This window comes from Sinocyclocheilus grahami, unplaced genomic scaffold (assembly GCF_001515645.1).
Source record: "Sinocyclocheilus grahami isolate Dianchi unplaced genomic scaffold, SAMN03320097.WGS_v1.1 scaffold2076.1, whole genome shotgun sequence".
NCBI lineage: Eukaryota > Metazoa > Chordata > Actinopteri > Cypriniformes > Cyprinidae > Sinocyclocheilus > Sinocyclocheilus grahami.
This window is the reverse complement of record NW_015507255.1, coordinates 59,628-73,976: the sequence shown is the minus strand read 5'-3', so window position 1 is coordinate 73,976 and position 14,349 is coordinate 59,628.

The window sequence follows — 14,349 nt, the reverse complement described above, 5'->3', positions numbered from 1 at the left end:
GAAACAAAAACTGAATGGTTTGACTTTTAGTTTTGTGAAACTATACTACATATAACATCTAAACAAAACAAAAACAGCGGACGAGCTGAATGGGACGCAAATTCACTCTCTGACAGCAGGTGACACTTATGGAACAGCAGCGATACAGCCTTTCCTTGGTTGCCGCTGTAAACAAAGTAGCACTGTGTGTCAGGATTGGCCCTGTTTTGTCATGTGTTTCAGTTCATGTTTTGCCTTATTTGGTCTTGTTCCTGTCCTTGTTTAGTTTGATTATTAGTTGATTCCCCGCACCTGTCTGTCGCCTCGTTATCCAGTCCTTATAAGCCCTGTTCAGTTTGTATTTGTCAGTTCTACTCATTGTGTACGTGTGTTTGCTAGAGCGCCCTTTGTGTGGATTTCCCCTGTGTTCCTCGGATGAAAGACTTTTGATTGTACTCCTCGTTTCCCTCGTACTCCTTCCTACAGCGTACCGTGACAGAAGAACTGACCAATACAGTAACCTCCGTGTGTCTACCCCTCGTTTTGTTTCCCGTTTTCACCCAGTGTCTTTTTTTTCCGTTGTGTACCCTCATGGATGCCCTCCTTCGCCCGGAATATCTCCTCCTCCTGCTGGAGCAGTGGGAGAGATTGCTCGAGGACCATACAAGACTGTTCTATCTCTTAGCATACACCACCAGCTACCCGGACGACGCGCTCTGTGCGTTTTACAAAGCCAGTTTAAACATCGCGTGCAGAGCGCCATCATCCGAAGATGGTCATTGAGCGGATTTCGCCACCTTTGTGGAGTGGATACTGGTGAGAAACGGATCCCCGCTCACCGTCAGTTCCGAGGAGGATCTCGCCAGTACCACTCCCGACCCAGAGCCCAGCCCACCATCTCCCCGCGATGCGGAGCATCAGCCCGAGCCCACCGTTGACGGACAGCCATTTCCTGCCGCGATCAACGAGCCAGCACAATGAACAGTGCTCTCTTCCACCGTCAATACCCATGGCTGAAGTGCTCTTGAGCAAGGCACTGAACCCCCAATTGCTCCCCGGATGCTGGAGCAAAATGGCTGCCCACTGCTCCGGGTGTGTGTTCACAGTGTGTGTGTGTTCCCTACTTACTGCTGTGTGTGTGCACTTGGATGGGTTAAATGCAGAGCACCAATTCCGAGTATGGGTTACCATACTTGGCAAATGTCACGACTTTTTCTTATTGACTGGGAAACTGAGCTGGAAGCTGATTTGCCCTCTCTCCTTCATCCCCGGTGGTCCCGTCCAGCCCTGAGAAGGCTCCCGTTTCCAGGAGTGGGCTCTGATCCTCGAGGGCAGCCCTGAGAGCCCGGAGGCTCAAGAATACCCACCCGCCCGCTCCTGCCTCCTCCACCGCTGTCGGCTGGCAGCCCTTCTGCTCGCCCTCAGTCTGCCATCCATACAGTGCGAGCTCCGTATCACCTTCACCTCCATCCTCCAAGGCCTGGATCCTGCCCGCCCGCCCGCCCGCTTGCTCCTGCCTCCTCCACCACTGTCGTCTGGCAGCCCCTCTGCTTGCCCTCAGCCCACCATCTATACGATGCGCACTCCACGGGTCTGCTGTCCCTCCAGTCCCCGAATACAGTCCAGAGCGCCCTCCACTGCCCGCTCCTGGAAAGCGCCCTCAAGTGTCTGCTCCTCCTGAGTGCCATCCTGTTCCCGTGTTCAGCCTAGAGGGGGCTTCCGATCCAGAGTTAAGCCCTGAATGCCCGGAGACTCACAAATGCCCGCCCTGCCACCCACTCCTGCCTCCTCCACTGCTGTCGTCTGGCAGTCCCTCTACTCGCTCTCAGCCCACCATCATTACGGTGCGAGCTCCTCGGGTCTGCCATCTTCCAGCGTCGCCATGGCTGGAGAATCCCTCCCCTCCGCCTCCAGCCTCTGAGGCCCGGACTCCACCTCCTTCCTCCCGCCAGCTCCACCTTGGTTCTGGCCCTGCTGTACTCCTCCTGCTCCGGGCCCCTCCTGTCTCCTCCCTCCTACGTCATCTCCCTGGTCTCCTCCCACCTTGTGGGAGGGGGCGAAATGTCAGGATTGGACCCCTTTTGTCATGTGTTTCAGTTCCTGCTTTGCCTTATTTGGTCTTGTTCCTGACCCTTGTTTAATTTGATTATTAGCTGATTCCCCGCACCTGTCTGTCCCTCGTTATCCAGTCCTTATAAGCCCCAGTCTGTTCAGTTTGAACGGTTCTACTCGTTGTGTACGTGTGTTTGCTCCAGCGACCTTTGTGTGAATTTTCCCTGTGTTCCTTGGATTAATGACTTTTGATTGTACTTCTCGTTCCCCTCGTACTCCTTCCTACAGCGTACCGTGATACTGTGATTATGAACACTATTTTAATATGCATTATACAGAGATGAGATAAAAAGAAAATACCATCTAAACTTTTCTAAAGACAGTCAGTTCCCCTCAGAGATGCATTAATTTAAACTTACAGTCCCACCCCCAACTGTATAGCGATTCATTTGACATCTCAACTGATTTGAATTGTTGTATTTGTATCAATTGTCAACCAGCTCGGGGTGCGTTGTTACATCCCTAGATTTGAGTCATTAATCTCTGATAAATCTCCCCTCCTGTGAAATGTTAGTCATTAAGTTGCAAACTTCAATGGGGATTCTTCATGAATCAAAATGAATCATTCGGAGCAGATTTGTGAACTGAATCAATCCATTCACTGATAAGAGCTAACTCAAGAGAATGAGTCATGAAGAAATTGTTGCTTCTCTGATGAATTATCATAAACCTGCTGATGAGTTGGACTGAATCTCAAGATTTTCAGTGACTTAGGTTCTTTTCCTTACACAAAGCTTTTTTATGGCCTCAGAAGACTTTGCCATATTTAAAGAAATTGCACATTAGCCATATGGATAATTTTTATGGTGCATATTTGTAATTTTGGCAGTTAGCTCAGTCACTTTAATTGTATTGAAAAGTAAGCCTGGGATATTCTTCAGAAATCCACCTTATGAGGGTGACTACAAATGACATAATGTTTATTTTTAGGTGAATTAACCATTTAAATGTTTTCCACACTCTCAGCAGTGTGAATGAGAGACTTCATGAAGCAGTGTCATAATTTTATGGCTCTAGAAAAGAAATCTCATCCATGAAGGATAAAAGAAATGATCTGCATGATAGATGCCATGACTGACTCTGCTAGAATTGAATTCAGTATGGCATCTCACAGATGCCACTATGTGTTATTGTTTATCACACCTCATGCCTGTGAGATTCATCATTTGTCCACACTTGTCCATATTCGTTCTCTCGACGCATGAAGCAGAACGTTCTTGAGCCACGTTCCCATGCTACCTCCATGAGGAATAATGAAGAGGTTCATCCTCTCTGAAGGCCAACACTTATATTCCACCTTATTCAAGAAGCTTGTATAATAAGAGTGAAATGTGTTGCATCTGCTCTGCATTAACACAATAAAGACATCATCAAGAGCTCCATGATTCAGCACTCCCACAGACCCACAGACATAAAGACAAGACTCCTACCTCTAAACCTAATTATTTGTCATTACAAAGGGTATAACAAATATTTACAGCTATACAGTCACAATTGACCAGTCAGGAAGCCCCTCCCCTCGAATGCAGATGAGCCAATGGCAGTCGAGTATCAGTTGTATGGGGACCGGAACTCAGACATCTTTAGGTTTCAGCGCCATAGAGAAACATTGGAAGAAATTAAGCTTTCCTCGGTTTGATGGTGTGTATGCTACAAAAATGGAAAAACAATGTGCCTGGGGTACTTGTAACACTGATTCCAGGTATCCTGAGAGGATAGGCAATATAATTTATGTTATTATATTTCCTAAACTCAAACAAAACAGAGCAAAAATGTCCCTAAGCATTCAACCCCAATCCCAATGAACACGAAAACGTTCATTTTCTGGTTGCCATACTCTCATTAAGTTACAGTTTCCATCTGCTCAAGCAGAATCTTAATGTCATCTTGTGCTTCAGCATTGATAAAACTAGCTAACGTCAAAGTTAGTGAGTCCATGTTAATGTACAAGCATAAATAGCAAACTGTTCTCACGTCATGTACAGTTTAAGTAAAACACATAAACAAAGGTCTACATTTCAGTGCCTCTCTATATTAAACTGGTTAAATGTAAGTTAATTTAATCTTAGACTGCGGTACATGAACCATTTTGATCATGGATATTGTCATTGCAAACATAACGACTGTAACATCCCGTTTGCATTGTGATCAGTATTTTTACATGTTTATTTTGAAATATTTTATATATCCCTCCATGGCATATTTAAGTCCCACTTGAATGATGGTCCTTCTGTGTCCAAAATGTATCAAAAACATGTTGGGACAAGGTTTTCACACTGACAGCCATCATTGTAAGACAGTAGCAACTCTGTTTATTTGTCTGAGTGAGCAACAGTAACTAATGGGGGCAGGGCTTACTGATAGGTCAGTTTATTCATAAATTACAAATATTCCAAGTCTTTCAAGGCCAAACTTTTTATGGATGGAACAGACCCATCCGCAATCGCCATCTCCAGACGTAACGTTCAAATCACAAGCACACTCAAAAACTGCCAGAAGAAGCGTTATGAAATGCCATTTGCTCTCACGTGTCAGATGTTCAGATGGCCTCGGAGGCTGGAGGCGGAAGTGAGGGATTCTACAGCCATGGCGACGCTGGAGGATGGCAGACCCGCGGAGCTCGCACCGTATAGATCATGTTCAGATTTACGTTTTGAATGAGATACGACTGCATTAATAGATTGTGATCATTTTCAGCTATTAAGAAGTTATCTTTCACTCTTTTCCATACATAATACCATATGGCTTCAGAACAGTTGGAATACAACATGAGTTGTTTGTAATACATTTACACTGTTTTCTGGTCAGTTTTTGCAATAAATACCTGTGACTGTACATTTATCTGCCTGTTAAGTATTTTATTTAGTTGAGAAGTGGTTATGTTTAGGGTAGGGTGGGTTTAGGTGCTCCAAAATATCTATGAAATAATTGTTTGCCTTATGCATCAGATACATCAAATCTTTTGCATGCATTTGTAAAAGTATAAAGTATATATATATATACACAAATACATGCAAAATATTTGATGTATCTGACGCATAAGGCAAACAATTGAAGTAATAGAGTACCCTGCACATAGAAAAATGATGCTAAAGGGGTACTCAGGAAGGGAAAAGCACACAGTGCACTATAAAGTAACTCCAAGGGGTCCTGACCAAGCATCTACACATTTTGAGAGAGAATGTGTTGCAGAGTCATGGTGCACACGTTCGTGTTAAATCCTGTTTGCAAATTCCCTGTCATGTATTTTCTGTGTTCTACTCAGTGTTACTGACCATGGCATTCTTAAAAGCTTCCTGTTTTTGTCAGTAAGTGAAAAAGGACAAACAAAGGTCTGATTGCATTAGCGCAAAAAAAATCCATTAATAATAGAGCTACTGTATGCACAGAGTAATGTTCTCACAGACGTCACTTTCAAACCAAGCAGCTTTCTGTTTGTCTACACGGCAAGTTTGCATGACCAACTTGAACCTGATGCAAAATCTGTGTGGGGAAATGTTCCACCCTCAAGCAAAATTCCAGATCAGGCCAGCTCGGTAACACTTTATTAGGGACCAACTCTCACTATTAACTAGTTGTTTATTAGCATGCCTATTATTAACATATTGGCTGTTTATTAGAGCTTACAAAGCACATATTCTGCATGACCATATTCTACATCCCTAATCCTAGCCAATACCTAAACTTAACAACTACCTTACTAACTATTAATAAGCAGCAAATTAGGAGTTTATTGAGGCAAAAGTTGTAGTTAATAGTCAGAATTGAACCTTATATAATAATAAAGTGTGACCCTATTGAAATGACTGGGTTTTGAACATCATTTTTTCCCCCCAAGTGTAATCACGTGAACACACTGTACTGTACATAGAAAAGTCTCAGGAAGATTTGAGTGAAGATTAAGTTGTAATATGTACCAGATTTTATACAAACGCCATGCTGAAAAAAAAAATGTTGGTCATAGATGGTCATCCGGCCTGGTCATAGCTTGTTTAGTAGGCAGGTTTTATCTGCTTTTTAAGCTGGTCAGACTGGTCTTAACTGCTCAGACTGGGAGACAAGGTAACTAGACTGAAATACCTCTGCGAACCTCATATCTGACATCTGGCCTTGTACCTGACTCACTTCATGCTTTCAAAGCAGTTTGATTACTAATCAAGAGCAGGGGAATAAAGCAAATTAAACTTTTTTTACAAAAGCAGTGCACTCTAATATTACAAGCCCTCAGAAGAAAACCGCTCCTTTGGAAAAGAGAGAGCCGAGAACCACTTTTCCAATTAAAGGCCATGAATGAAATCTGCGGCAGCGCTCATTTGAAAGGCTTGATCTATGAGAGCTGTCTGTAGCCGGGGGCAGACGCCGTGACTCACTGCAGTCCAGCAGCCGCTCTGGAAGTCTGAAATCAAACCTCGCCAACTGTATCCTCTTCTTCTGTCACATATTACAATGTTTATGAATACAATAAATAAAGAGACTAAGACGTAGCCTGTGGGCAGGTGAAACAATTGTCACTGAAATCTCATTTATATGCCCCATATTGCCACACTAAATGTTTCATTAAGCTTCATATGCTAAATTTTTCATAAAAAATTGAGTTTAGGCTCATGGCTTTCATTTTTAGGATAGCTTATCTCCCCTCCTGGTAATAATCGAGCTTTCCAAAAATATGACGAGTGTGCCTTTCTTTAAAGAGGTCATGAACTGCATTTATTAAAATTATTTTATAATGTTCCCTGAGGTCCACTTAATTAGAATTTTATATCAAAATCAGTCATAATTTAGAAATGTATGGCCATTTTTTTTACCCTGATTTTAGCTCTCTGAATTAACATTTCATTTAAAGGGATGTGTCTCCTTTCAGACTTAAGTGTAAACACCTTCTGCTATAATTAGGTAACATCTTTGCATATAAAGTGTTATACATGTGAAACTGTTGAAGCAAGTGTTAATTACAGTGTCATGTTTACATTACTCCATCAAAGATTTATTTTTAACTACATGTTTTTTTTAAGCACTGACCATTGTAGAGAGTGTTGAACGCAAGAATGCAATGACCAGGGTTTTGTTCAGTTGCATACTCTCACAAATGCTTTCATCGTCAGCAACAAAGTGTAGATTCATTATTTAGTGAGATTCATAACCGTTTCATAAGGAGTTTTGGTGAGAGAGCAGAACTCATGCTGAACTGATGTGATTGACAACTCCAGTGATTATAAAGAGAGCATTCTTTGATTGCTTTCTGTATATAAGTTAATCACATTTTGAATATCAGTTTTTTCCCCCCATGCTTTTAATTCATGAAGCCATTACTAGGGAAAATAAAATCAGCAACTCCTTTGACTTAAGTACCTATCGAGCAACTACCCAGAGCACTTCAGCTTTGTGGATGTGATGCTTGTATGTGCAAGAACCACTCTTACATTTGGGTTTCTATGTCATTACAGGATGTTTGCACCAATCACATTTCTTCTAATGAATCTTTTCATTTTGAATAATAACACGCAGCCATATTAATTCTTTATAGAGGCATTAAAAAGCCCAATTAATGGGGAATTGTAAGCACTTTGTGATTAACTCCAAGAATTAATAAAGGCACTGTCACATTAAAACTAGGCTGACCCCATTAGACTCATCCTAACAGAGAATCATTAGGCCTGAGCCACACTGAGCTATTGAAATAAATGAACCTCAAAGAGCAGAGACGAGACGAGACGACTGCTCTGTGTTCAGCTAAAATCACACTAAATATCATTTCGTCTGTGCATCATTGCGTTTCTGCTCATCTTAATGAAATGCAGAGATTTGTTACTCTACTGTACTAGATACTGTTTAGTGTACCAAAAAATTAAAATAATAAAGTTGAACATGCTACATACAACTATAATGTGTCAACATTTGTAAAATGTAGAGGATTTCCTGAAATAGCTTATGTTCGGTATAATGGTGCTGCAATCGAATCAGAGGGTAATAGCATGCTATTTTTTTTATATATACAGTATTCTGAATAGCTATCAATGAAATACACATTTTAATTCTTTAATAGTTATAATAAAAAAAAATCATTTCAGACTGTGGTGTATGTAATAAGGTTGGTTTGGCCATCTTACCTTTATTCAGTTTATAGCATTATTATTATTATTACTACAGTATTATTCATTATGTTCATCTGCACAGCTTCTGTCTGTAAGTGAGTAGGCCTATACAAACTTACTGTATGAATGTGTGTTTCTCTATTTTGAGACATTTTGTTGTGTTTGTTTCCTTGTATGTGTTGATTTATTATCTGTCTGAATTTCCCTGAGGCACAAGTACATTAGTCTATTTTTATACAGTTTATCTTTATCTGCATGACAGTAGTGTTCTACAGTTCCTCTGTTGTTTCTGCTGTTACAAAGTTCAATCCTAGAAGCTGAAAACAAGTTTTTTGTTTTTTTTACTCAATACTGTTATCTGTTAGGCTGATAATATCTGTTTGAGAGGGCTTAGCATATGTAAGTGCTTGGTTAAGTGATGAGCGCTGTGTAGGATTACCCAAAACAGATTACACTGAAACGCTTGTGTGGGCATGCGGCTCATGTGATTCAGAAGAGGTCAAAGTGTAGGTTTGGACTCTATAAAGTAAGACTATACTATAGTTCAATTTTAGGGTATTATTATGGTAACACTTCAGTATAGGGACCAGTTCTCACTATTAACTGGTTGCTTATTAGCATGCCTATTATTGATATATTGGCTGTTTATTAGTACATATAAAGGACATATTCTGCATGAGCATATTCTACATCCCTAATCCTAGCCAATACCTAAACTTAACAACTAACTTACTAAATATTCATAAGAAGCAAATTAGTAGTTTATTGAGGCAAAAGTCTTAGTTAATGGTTTGTTAATGGCAAGAATTGGACCTTAAAATTAAGTTTGACCAAGTGTTGTTATTATTATTATTATTAATGGTGGTGGTGGACATGAAATCATGCGGCTTGTTGAGCAGAGATGATATTATTTTAACTGTCTAGATGCAATTTTGGTGATAAAAATAAGTAAATAAATAATAAAAGATATATGCAGTAAATATCATAGCAAGTATGGTGTCAGGACTGGGGTTTGTTATTTGTCCTTTTCGCTCTGTTCTCCTTTTGTTTTTGTTTTCATTTCTCCACTCTTTGGCTGCACACAATTGACTGCCTTCGGCGATAAGCACCGCCACTTGTCGACTTCACATTTGTTCTCTCTTCTCTCGTCATTAGTCTCTGTATCTAGGCTCGCGCTGCACCTCTTCAGTGTCAGGGTGTTTTGCCTGTTCTCATCTGCTCTGTCTCTCAGTCTGTTAAAATATCCTGATTACCTGTGTGTCCTGAGCTCATGCCATCTCTCTGCACAGTTCACTCTAGACTGCTTTTCTCATGTGTGAAAAGTTCAAAAAAATTATACTCAGCTGAAAGTACAGATACTCAAACCACCGCACGATTTACCGCCCTAGCCCGGAAGGATCTCCCGTTCGTTGAGTACGCCTGGGAATTCTGCGGGCTCGTGGCGAGGATGCCGCTGGACGACGCCACGCTTTACTCTCTGTTCTGGATCGGGGCAAATTACTACCACCCCGTTGACCTCCTAGACACCACGGGACTGAGCTGGATGGAAGGAATCCTCCGGTGTCCAGAACCAGCTCGCAGTCAAGCCCGCCGGACGTTCCTCAGTCAAGCCCACCAGCCATTCCTCAGTCAAGCCCGGCCGCTCGATTTACCCCTAACCAAAGGAGGAGGATGAGGACAAAGAGACTGTTCTCCGCCCGCATCCCAGCCACTGAGTCCGCTTCAGTGTCAGCTCCAGCCCCTGCGTCAATTCCAGTGTCGGCTCCAATCCCCAAGTTTAGACCAGAGAGGGCTCCAGTCCCCGAGTTTAGCCTAGAGAGGGTTCCAGTCCCCGAGTCTAGTCCAGAGGTGGCTCCAGTTCCCACATTCAGCCCTAAGGGGGCTCCGGTCCCCACGTCCAGCCCAAGGAGGGCTCCAGTTCCCACATTCAGCCCAGGGAGGGCCCCAGTTCCCGAGTCAGGGCCTCAGGGGCTGATATTTTCCCCAAGGATTTATTTTGGGGTGTTATAGGGATCCATCCGTAGAGGTCGCGCCGAGTGCTGAGGTCAGGCCCCCTGAACTGTCTGCTCTGCCATGGCTCCCTAGTCTGCCTGCTCTGCCATGGCCCCCTGAGCTCACTGCTCCGCCATGGCCCCCTGAACTGCCTGATCTGCCATGGGTCCTGGAACGGGTACCGCTCTGGCACCCACCCCCTGTGCTCCTGTCTTTGTTGTGTTTTGTTCCGTGTCTTGTGTTTTCCTTCCCCACGTGCCCCATGATCTAGTTTCTCCCATGTCTGATTATGTTCATTTGTCCCAGGTGTTTCCTATGTTTATGATGTGATTTATTCCAGGTGTGTCTCGTTTGGTTCTAAGTTCTTAAGCCCTGTGTTTTTCTGTGTCTAGCGTCCGGTATTGTTCGTCTATCCCCTCTGCTATGTGTGCTTTGCTTTTCTTTGGTTTAATGAAGACTGTTTCAAGAAATTCCTTATGTCTCCTCGCTCCTTCGCTCCTCACTCCGTCACAGTAGCAACAGCAGCGTGACATACTTAAGGGTTAAACAAGTAGAAATAACCTAGCAAAAAATCAAACGAACAAATAAATAAATGTATCACTGTGGAACACACACACAAAACAGCACTTAAAAGTGAAACTCCATCAGTCACACCTTTCAGATAAACACAAACTAAAAAAAAAAAAGAGAAAAAAAAATAACAATACTTTTTTTTTTCAGTTTCTCTGCTTATATTTCAAGTCCAAAAATGATGCTTCAAAAACTACACAAACTACACAAAATGACAATAACCCATACAATCCCTGTGGATTAATCAATGTCCTATTAAGTTAAATAATAACTTGACTATTGTGTTCACTTTGTGTGGTTTTTGTAGCTCTCCTGTACACTTGCATTATTATGGACTAAAAATATTTCTTTGTGTTTACCTTAAGAAATAAAGTCATATACATCTAGGATGGAGGATGAGAAAATTATTGAAGAATTTTTATTTTTGGGTGAACTATCCCTTTAGTCCGATGTGATACAGAGGCCAGAAACATATTCTACACAGAAAACAAGGACATGTGTTGAATTAATTAGGAACAATTAAATTAAAAAGGACAATTAAAACATACATTTACTTTTTGAAAGGCAACTTTCTGTGTCGCTTTTCAATGCCCCTGTCTATGAAAAAAAAAAACGTTTTTTTTTGTTTTTTTTAAAGGCATTTAGGGTTTTTTTTCATGAAAGATATTGCTATATAATTACTTGTGACTAATTAACTAGATTAATTAATTAGCACATCATGAAATTATTTAGATTAAAAAGTAATTAGTTGCCTAATTATTTCTAATTGTTACTCAGTATATCATTATAATACAACTTATCCACTCCCTGGTAAGAGCATCACCAAACATGATTTACAATTAATTTAACATACAATGATCATTTAAACATTTTTTTATTTAATTTAATAATTTAATTTAATTTAATTTAATTTGATAATTTTAAAAAGCAATCATTCCCACCGAATTCCCACTGATTTTATTTGCACTCAGTCTTGTGCATTAGTAGTTAGTTTAAATTGTACTTGAATAGAGTATGAATCCCCCTAAAATAATACATAAGTACAGTGCTCAAGTAAAATGACTCCAGTATTTATGCCCCTGCTGCTTCTGCAGACCTTACAGCGGATGCTCTAGTTGTTCTCTGAGTCTCTGAACTCTCAGGCCAGTTACATCAGCTCCGGTTCTGTCAGGATTACGAGTCTGGTGACGCGGGTCAAGGCGGTGTATCATGATCTGTCTTCAGGAGCTCTAGAGCTGCTTCTCTTCCTCCACAATGACCGTATGACTGTGCCATCATTCTCCTACTTGGCACTACTCTGCCCAGCGAGCATCTTTTCTCTTTGTCCGCACCTGAATGGCGGCCATGGAGAAATGTTTGTCTCTGGCACTTTGTCACTTCTTTGTCTTTGTCACTCTTCATCTCTGCATGGAGCAGAGTTGTTCTTCGTGAAAAAGAAGGGCAGCTCTTTGGGCCCATGCATGGCTGAATTACATAAGCGTTCAGAACAGATATAATTTCAGTGGAGTGGATACGCATGGATCCAGCAAATCTAAGAGCTGTCACTGCTGGCCAGTACCTGCAACAATTCCTGGGCTTTGCCAACTTCTCTTGGCGGTTCATCCTCAATTTCAGCAGGAGGGGGCCCCTCTGATGGCGTTAACTTCCACCAAGTCATCCTTTAAGTCACAGGTGCCAAACTCCAGTCCTGGAGGATCACTGTCTGGAAGAACACCTGGCTGGAAGAGCTTGATTACCTGGTTCAGGTGTGTTTAATTAGGGTTGGACAGTGGCCCTCCGGGAATGGAATATGACACCCCTGCCACCACTTCAGCCGCTTTTGAGGATTTTAAAAACTAATTCACATTGGCTCCTGTTCTTAGACCCAACCGTGGTGGGGTGGACACACATCGGAGGCGGGTGTCTGTGTGGATCTACCCCAGATATCTCAGGTTAATAAGTTACATCCCTGTGCCTGTTAATATCACCATTTGCCTCCCACAGAGCGAATTGGCAACTGGGAGCTCTTGCATTGAGCAAGTGGCATCAGCTGGCGGAGGCTGTGGCTCTTTTTGTGGTGTGGAACGAACACTGGAACCTGCCGTACATCAGATCATGAACTCCTAACAGGCTTGGAGGCCATTCTTCTTCTGGTGCTGTCACTTTGTCATGTCTTAAAGGGGTCATGAACTGAGAAACCAATATTCCCTTGATCGTTTGACATGTAAGAGGTCATTGTTCTATAAAAACATCCTGTAAGTTTCAGAACTCAAAACTTTGTTGTTAGTCTAAAAACAGCTTACATAGAAGGCAGTCTGCCAAAATGACAGCTTGTGGAATGTTCTACTCTATGATGTAATTGTGTGAATAAGCATGGCCTCTGCAGAAGAAGATTGACAACACTGCCTGTTTAGCCCCGCCCACTGATTTGAGCATGTAGCCTAGTGTTTACGGAAGAGGCGAATGTAGGTCTACGCAGAAACCAAACAATAAAGATGCTCTGAAAACAACAAAACGCTGTGCAGTGCCAAGATTTGAAAAAAAAACAGTTTCTGTGTTGCCTTGTGTTGCCAACCTTAGGAAAGAGTGAATTAACTTTATTTTTAATGAAGATCCAGACCGCATCAGTAAGAACTTGACCGGTCCTTTGTTTACTTCATTTTACCGTGGATTCATTTTCAAACAAGACACAATTCGACACGGGATTTTCAGAAAGATTGAAACTAAAAGATGATGCTGTGGGACTATATTGGATCCGACAGTAATGTTGCAACAGTGTGAGTAGCTGTTTTTATTACGTAATTGCTTTGTCTGTTATTAAAGATAATTTGATATGAGTATTTATGCATTTTTGACCTAAATCATAGCAGCGTTCATCTATGAGGAATGTAGGCGGTCAAACATACACAACTGTTAGCTAATCATAGCAGTGGCGTTTACTTCTGAGTCTACAGAGAACAGTACAAAATAAAAACCAGAGGCAGTTAATGACCCTTTTAACAGCCAAGTTCCAGGAATACTAAGCCCGGGGCCTTATTATGGTGCATTGCTGCTTTGGACAGTGTTCCTCACCCCTATACCATCTCTCCTTTGGCCTGTATGGTGGGGGGAGTTGCTTGGTGCATTGAGGACCGTGTAAAGTGGGCCTGGGATGGAGTTGAGGTGCCTTGGGGCTGTCTGGCAGGTCTGCTGGCGATTTGCTCAGCAGAGCATTAATGGGATCATTCGTCCAAGCTGGCTTACCATTCAGGAGTGAGGAGGCCATTGGTCGCCGACTGTTAGCGCTATGGCCATGGTGGATGATATCCATCGGTTTAGGGGCACATACTCGGTCTATGCCTCCAGTTTACCTCCTGTTGGTCTGCTGCTCTCTCTCCCTGTTCTGTCCTGACCCTGGGCACACATTGCTCTGGATTTTGTTGACGGTCTCCCTCCATCCAGTAGCAATACTGTGGTCTTATATAAATATATAATTTATATTTAATATAAATGTATATTTTTAATAATTTTTCAAAATATAGGAAAATTGTAAAAAAAAAAAATTTAAATATATATATATATATATATGTGTTTTTTAATATATTTATCTATAACAAATGAACATATGACCCCTTTGAATAAAAAT